Consider the following 8,159-nt stretch of genomic DNA (forward strand, 5'->3'; position numbering starts at 1 on the left):
GTATTTTTATAGCCAAATGATGGCTCAGCTATTAGAGATAACTAGAAATATTTAGTCAGATTATACCACAGTTTAGACAGACTTTGCCTGATTTGTTAAAGCATTTACCATCAGTTCTATAATATTCTGCACCCAACTTTAGACAATCTCAGAAAATACCTCTCATAGCTTTCCTTAATAGTAACCACATTCAAGTGTGCAACAGACTTCAATCATAGTGCTTTTTCCTATGGAGGCAAGATTTAAATAAAACAGATTTTTAAAAATATAAGCAAAAACCCAAATCAATTGTCTAAAACCTTGGATGATTGCCAGAAGTACCAGGCCCCTTAAATCAATGTTTTGGGTTCCCAGTTGATGATGGGAAGTTTAGGGGCTGTGCATGTGGGTACCACTTACCAGCTGGGTGAACCTGAACTACCCTTGGAACCTCTCTGGTCTTCTGTAAAATGAGTTAAACTATGCCCCTTCCAGGTCCAGGCAGAATAAATGAAATAGAGTGTGCACATGCTTGCATCAAACAGACATCAAGAAAGCAGGTCTGTGGGAGGCCAGAGGACCTGAGCATGGGGGCTGCTCACCTGCCTGCTTCAGACCTTTCTCCTGCCCAGGCTTCTAGGCTTCCTTCATACTGGTGAAGACCTCCAGGTGGAGTGCAGCTTAGTCACCTCGTAAATATCCCTGTAAAGGACACAGGAAGATAAACACCTAGATGTCCATATATGCATGTCTCAGCTGAGTGCCCAGACCAGATTCACCAAAACACTGGTGAGCCATATGGCTTCCTGATGATAGCCTGGACCTGTCCATCCAGGTGCCACTCAGTCACCATATATATCAGCAGCAACCCCATGATTAATCCAAAACAAAAGAGGGACAAATGACAGAAAATAGAAAATGAAGACTAGTATACAAAAAGAGGATTATTGTAAAAGATCCAAAATGGCAGTTTCAAAAGCAGACAGGCAGTTTCTGTGCATCCACAGAGCCCATGGAGGCAGATGAGGGCCAGGATCACCATCACTAAATGGCTAGGAAGTCCAAAATAACCTAAACTTGCAGATCAGAGGACAAGGGAATCAGGGGTCAGAGAGGAAGGCCAAGTGTGGGTAGCAGGTGAGACCTGATTCTAGTATGAGGGACTGGGGAGATTTTTAGGTATGACACTGAATATACAAGTTCATGTTCCAGAAGCAACAGCTCCCTGAAATGTGGCATTCTATAAATACTTGGGCTCTTGGAATGCAGTGCTTCCTATTTGTGACTGTTCATATACCCCATCTTTACATACACATGTGTAATCACGAAGCCCCTACCCTCCAAGCCCACAGCACCCTGTCCAGTACCTGGTGTGAGGGAGGTCAACTAAAGAGGGCTCAAGTGGGAGTGGCACAGGGCCCCAGGGACACCTAGGAGCATGGAACTAGGCCTTCTGCAGTAAGTGATAATGAATCTGGGAGGTGAACAGGGGTTTTGTCAAGAATCAGGAGCAGGGCATTCCAGGTGGGGTCAAAGAGGACTGACCCCAAGGATGCAGTGGAGGAAACTCTTGGAGTGCTGCATGGCTGGGAGGGACATGGTGTCACTCAGCAGAAGAGTAGGAAGATGACAATAAAGACACGGGCCAATCAGAGGGCCTTGGGCACTAAGCAAAGCAGTCTTTGTTTCATGTTGAAAACACCTGGAGAGTATTTTTGTATGCGTATGTGTATGTGTTAGCACACTAGTGGAGAGCTGGTTGTAACAATTTTTTTCAGATCAAAACTATGTTTTCTGCTTTATTGAGAAATAATTTTCATACCATAAAATTCACCCTTTGTTAAGTGTGCAACTCTATGATTTTTAAGCACATTTTTTAGTAAATATTTTATTATTATTCTATTACAGTTGTCCCAATTTTCCCCCCTTTGCCCTCTTCTGCCCAGCCCACCCCCTGCTCCTACAGTCATTCTACACCCTGTTGTCCATGTCTATAGGTCATTCATACATGTTCCTTGACTAGTCCCTTCCCTTTCTTTCCACCCTTATCCCCTCCCCCCTCCTTTCTGTCCACTGTCAGTCTGTTCCATGCCTCTAGTTCTATTTTGCTTGTTTGTTTGTTTTGTTCATTAGTTTCCTGTTATAGGTGAGAACACATGGTATTTGTCTTTCACCACCTGGCTTATTTCACTTGCATCTCCAGTTCCATCCGTGCTGTCACAAAGGGTAAGAGCTCCTTTTCTTTCTTTCTACTGTATAGTATTCCATTGTGTAAATGTACTAGTTTTTTGATCCACTCACTTACCAATGGGCACTTAGGCTGTTTCCAACGCTTGGCTATTGTAATTTGTGCTGCTATGAACATAGGGTGCGTAAGTTCTTTTGAATTGGTGTTCCAGGATTATTGAGGAAATGCCGTACCATTTCTCATGGTGGCTGCAACAGTCTGCATTCCCACCAGCAGTGTACTAGGGTTCCTGTTACCCCACATCCTCACCAGTACTTGTTGTTTATTGATTTATTAGTGTTGTAACAATTTTTAAGTAAGAGGAAAGGGAGCTGTGAGGTAGGTGGTTGGTACAGTGTTCATCAGTCATGCAGTAGGGTTATCCTCTGTTCAGTAGAATGATATGATACATCTATGCATAAAGTAACTGGGGGCTTTAACAGTGCCTTTTGGAGATTTATCTAACTGAACAATAGAATCTTGGAGGGCGGAAGCTTAAGAATCACCTGGTTCAACCTTCTACGCAGGTAAATTATCTGACCTCTATGCTCCAGGTTTCAGCAGTCACTAACTTTATTGTAGATTGCCTGACATGTTCAACATAGAAAACAATGGTATTGGTCAGTTAATACCCTATCAACCTTGAGGGAGAAGGAGGAAGTACAAGGCCATGAATTGCTCAGGTCAAATAGTGTGTAGTGTCATATCCACTCCCTAGGCCAGCAGGTTAGGGACATGACCTGGCTCAACCAAGGGCTCGTCCTCCATCTGCTCCCATTCCCTGGGGTGCCTCTCTTTCTTACCCTCATGCTGACCAAGCACCATACACATCTGGCACCTGGACCAAGAAGGGTTAGGATGATGAAAAACTCCTTGTCTTTGTTTTAGGTTTCAGCCAACAACTGCTGCTCACTGGAAATATGTCTGGGTCCTAATGTCTTTGGTTCCCTACTCTCAGTTGGAATGTCACAGGGGTCCCAAGAACTTTGCCCTTGATAGTGAGGTAGCTCCCCATTCTTCCCATGCTTCAGGAGCCACATGGTGTCCGGCCAAATCTGTGACCCTCTCTACCCCGCTGGGAGAAGAGTGAGTCTCATTAAGATGATAATGACTTAAAGTCACATGCAGTAGGTATGTAGTTCCCTATTTCACTTTTAAACAACAAAAATTAAGTTAAAGCCTTCAGTAGGTGCTACTATGAAGATATGTGTCCATCCTCATGTCCCTGTAGAATTAGCTTTTAGACCTACTTTTAGGGCTTTTAATACTTTTTTACCCCGTAGCATTCCACTTTGTCGATGTGCCTTTAGACCTTTGGGATTCTGATTCTCTACTCTTATTGAAATTTATGCCAGCACTAAGGCAGTCAGGTGAGGGAGGCAGGTAAGCTTCCCCATGCCACTATGTCACATTGCCTAACACCCCCCTTAACCCAGGCCCCCCAAGCTCTCCTACCTCACAGGGCCAGCCTGCCTACAAATCATTCTGCTATTCCCCAGAGCAGGAAGATCCATTTTGCTGCTGGAGAAAAGAATATTTGAACAGTGTGTACCCATCCTAAGCACCCCATACAGTTAACCTGGTGATGCCCCACAAAATGTTGTGAGCAGTCTCCTACACCCAGGTGGCATTCCCATATTACAGTCACAATGCAATTCTTGGTCCACCAGAGCTTTTGGACAGCTGGTTACACTTATTACCTGGGACCAGCTGGCCCAGCTGCCCACCTGCACTTCAGGGTCATGACTTCTGGCCAATGGCAGTTCTGTGCTCATCTTCATGAAACTCTGGGCTGTGAGGGTCCAGGCCGGTGCAACCTCCTGCACCAAACAGGAGTGACTTCTGCAAGATGAACGTTGGACCAACTTCCCCAGAGGGGTACTTAGCTTCTGGGGAAACTGGCCCAGCCCCTTGGGGATGATTTTCTGCATCCCTGGGCCCTGTTTCAGTGCTCCCCGCAGTGCTGCGCTTGGCGAAGCCTCTTTGCCAACAGGGTCAGCTTGCCACCCACTGTGAGTTGACAAACTGTACAGCACCAGAGGCTACAGGGGATTCTCAGATGCTGGCTCCCTGCAAAAACAGACCATCTAGTTTCATAGTTGATTGTAAGCTATCATGCATGATATGAGATTGTTTGTCTCTGGACGGCAGGGAGAACTTAGCTGCAGTGCTCTTGTATCCATGACCTGTGGGCTCAGGATTTAGGAATAATGCCATTATTCCATGTAATGCATAGTATCTGTGTATAACAAAAAAAATGTCAACATAGTTCATGGCCAAATTAAAAATATGTAAAATTTAAGTCCAATAATAATAGTAATAAAAGATGTAATTAGACTAGCTATCCAGAGTTTAATCGAGTTTTGGACAAGAGGGTTTTTGGTTTGAATTTTGTTTTGGGGTTTTGTTTTGTTTTGTTGTTGTTGTTGTTTCCCCCATGAATAAAGTAATGCCTTGGGAAAAGCCGTTTAATGATTTTAAATTTAAAATTTAATCAAGTTATAGGAAACTAACCTGTACAACTTTGTGATGGTAAATAATTTCAAAAAGGGACCATGGCTTTTATTTTTCCAACATCTCCCTAGAATTAGGAAAAATCCTAATTCAATTCAATTCAACATGCTAATAATCACTTATTTAATATATTTCAACAATATCACTTACTAGCTAGCTGAGACCTCAGGTAGAAGTCTTGTATTATCTGTGCCTCAGTTTCAACATCTTTAAAATAGGGAATAATACCACCCACTCATAGGGTAAGTAGGAAGTGAGATTATATATGCAAAGCTCTTAGCTCCGTTACTGGATATACTGAGGGCTCATTAAAGTGTTTGTTATTATTTTCATGTTTACTACAGTTAGGTTCTGAGCTTGGTGCTGGAGTTATAATAAGACATGATTCCTCCCTCAAGAAGTTTACAATTTGGAGCAGAGAGAGACAAACATGTATACAAACAGGTATCAAAGGTTATAAATGATCAATGCTATAAAAACAACAAAGAGCTGGGGGAACAACAAAGAGGAGAAATGTGTTTGTCAGAGAGGGAGAAGAATTTATGGAAGGGGTTATATTGAGCTAGCTCTTCAAAGATAAGATAGGATTTAGATGAATGGAGAGAAGTTTTCTTGGCAGAATTGCATGAACAATGACACTGAGATGTCATGAAAATGTGTAGTAAATTCAGCAACAGCCAGTAGACTGTATGGTCAGAGAGTGGGAGCCAGAGATAGGGTTGGGGGCAGCAGGCAATCAGTGAGCATTAAGTGAAGGCTTACCCAGTGACAGGCATCATGGCCTAGAAGATCACAGGGCTTTATGAGCCATGTGTGGTTTGTCTTACAATGAGGAACCTTCAGAGATATCTTAGTCCCTATTTGCAGAAGGATGGTGCACACAGCAAGCTTTTGGTAAATGCTTGGTGAAATAAATTGTACTGGATGGTGGTAAAAAGAGTGTGTCTGGAGGCAAGTCCTAGACAGGTACAAATAGATATGAAGTAGACATCCTAGCAATGGCATAGTCCAAATGTAGTTGATACCTAGAAGGAATGAGTAGGCAGAATATTGAAGACACATGGCTTGTTTTAGAATCATTGAAAACTATGAGGACAAGTAGGGAAGCAGTTTCTCTCTATCCAGGACCTCTGTCCCACAAAGTTTGAACATAACAAGTATAAAGCTTCTTGGTGAAGGATCTTATGCCCAAGTCAGTGGGGAGGAGGAGATCAACCCCTGAGCTAGGACAGAAAAGTGTCATGCTGGGCTGGAGGGATGTGCATTCCACATTACTGTCTAAGGATATGGGGGAGATCACATATACCCAGTGAAAGCCAAATTCATAGCTTCCTGGCCTGACCCTTATGAGTGCACCTGAAGCTGGGTTTTGCCCTCTCCCATGGATTTAGAAGGTTTTGTTCAGGGACACACAAAGCTATCTATACCTGTGCTAGGATAGGTATGCAGGGCATGCAAAAGTGACATCATCACTACTACAGGCTCTGAAAAGATCCAGGTGATTGGACTACAATCCACCACAATTTCACCTTTCCAGAGCGTTATAGAATGTATAAGCTTACAAAGCAACAGATGTGGATATAAGCCTCAGTGTTTCCCCAGTGGTGTCACCAATTCATCTATTGACAGCTATGGCTAATGAATCTTTATGCAAAGCATAGAGTGTGAAAAGATAGACCAGTGTAGGGGAGACAGAGGACAGTAGGCCAGAGAAAAACCAGCCAGTCATCTAGGTGTTTAATCTCTCCACCAGACACCTAAGTCTGTCAGTGCCCAGGAGAGTGTCCTACTTATTGACACCTGGTGGCCAGGGGTAGATACACATCTCCCTGCAGGCTTCCTGTGGCCCCTCCTGATGAGGGTGGAGGGCCCCATGAGGAGCCAAATGGGGCCAGCAGTCAGTGTTGTGTAAGCAAATTAGAGCTGCTCCTCCTGACAGTCCAGAGGGGCTTGTCCCTGGGCACATACAAAAGATGACCTTTGCCATCTTTTGGCTTGGAATAATCTCCAACTGTATTTCTACATTGCTGCCAAAGACACATTTTAGCCTTTAAGAAAAACATGAACTTTTGCTCACCCAGAGTCACTGTCATTCAGTGCTGGGCATGAGTGTCATACCCTGTTGCTACACTGGTCTCTGTCAAACTTCTGGTCATCAACAAGGTCAATACAGAAAAGGAAAGAAAAGGTGACAATAAAACTATGTGACCCTGGTTTTTTATTTTTAAAAAACGATGCCATATTTGTACATCCACGTTGTGGATATACACAATGTGTACATGCTGCTATAAATGCATAGCAGCATTTATTCACAATAACCAAAGGGTTGAAGCAACCCAAGTGTCTATTGATGGAAGAATGGATAAAAAATATATATGGTTAATCCATACAATGAAATATGATTTAGCCTTCAAAAGGAAGGAAGTTCTGCATGCTAAAACATGGATAAACCTTGAAGACATCATGCTAAGCAAAATAAGCCAGTCACAAAAGGACAAATACTATATGCTTCTATTTTTATATGCGGTACCCAGAGCAATCAATGTCACAGAGACAGAAAGTAGAGTGGTGGTTGCCAGGGGCTGGGTAGGGGGAAGAGAAATAGGGATAATTGATTAAAGGATATGGAGATTCAGTTTTGTAAGATGAAAAAGTTCTGGATATCCATTGCACAGTAGTGTGAATATATTTAACACTACTGAACTGTACACTTAAAATTGTTAAGATGGTAAATTTTGTGTTTTCACCACAATTAAAGTTTTTTAAAATTATTTTTTTAAATATGCCTATTGGTCTTACTGCTCTCTTTTTTTTCTATCATATGTATTTTTTCATCATGGTTATAATTACATATAGTAAAATACACAATTTGTAGGACATTGCTTGTGAGTTTTAACAAATGTCAGTGTCATTTATCGAACACACTAATCAAGATCTAGATCTTCTCTGTAACTCCAGAAAGTTTCCTGTATCCCTTCCCAGTCTATTACCTCCCCTGTCTGAGGCAGCCACTACTCTCATTTCTGTCCCCACAGATTATTTTATCTCTTCTTGAACTTCACATACATGGAGTCATGCAATATGTGCTTTATCATGTTTGGCTTCCTTCACTCAGCAGAATGTTTTCAGGATTTATCCATGGTGCCTGTGGATCAATACTTTGTTTCTTTTTATTAAAGAGTAGTATGTCCTACTGCATAATTGCACTGAAAATTTGTTTACCCATGCTGTTAATGGAGATTAAGGCTGTTTCTAGTTTGGGGACTATTATGAATAAGGGTGCTATTAATATTACTGGATTTTCATGGACAAAGATTTCATTTCTCTTGAATAAACTACCTAGGAATAGTGTAATCACTAGCTAATAGGGTAAATGTATATTTATCATTATTCATAAAGCTGCCAAAAAGAATTCCAAAGTGATACCATTTTGCACTCC

At 42.2% G+C, this 8,159-nt stretch overlaps 1 long non-coding RNA gene across 1 annotated transcript; it reads left to right on the plus strand.

Annotated features, from left to right (window-relative positions):
• The first annotated feature begins 2,174 nt into the window (after positions 1 to 2,174).
• LOC118496737 lies at positions 2,175 to 6,431 on the plus strand. The gene is made up of 2 exons (XR_004899293.1): positions 2,175 to 2,205; positions 5,065 to 6,431. It is a non-coding gene; the product is annotated as an uncharacterized LOC118496737 (long non-coding RNA).
• Positions 6,432 to 8,159: the final 1,728 nt, after the last annotated feature.

The sequence above is a fragment of the Phyllostomus discolor genome, chromosome 9, assembly GCF_004126475.2.
Source record: "Phyllostomus discolor isolate MPI-MPIP mPhyDis1 chromosome 9, mPhyDis1.pri.v3, whole genome shotgun sequence".
Lineage (NCBI taxonomy): Eukaryota > Metazoa > Chordata > Mammalia > Chiroptera > Phyllostomidae > Phyllostomus > Phyllostomus discolor.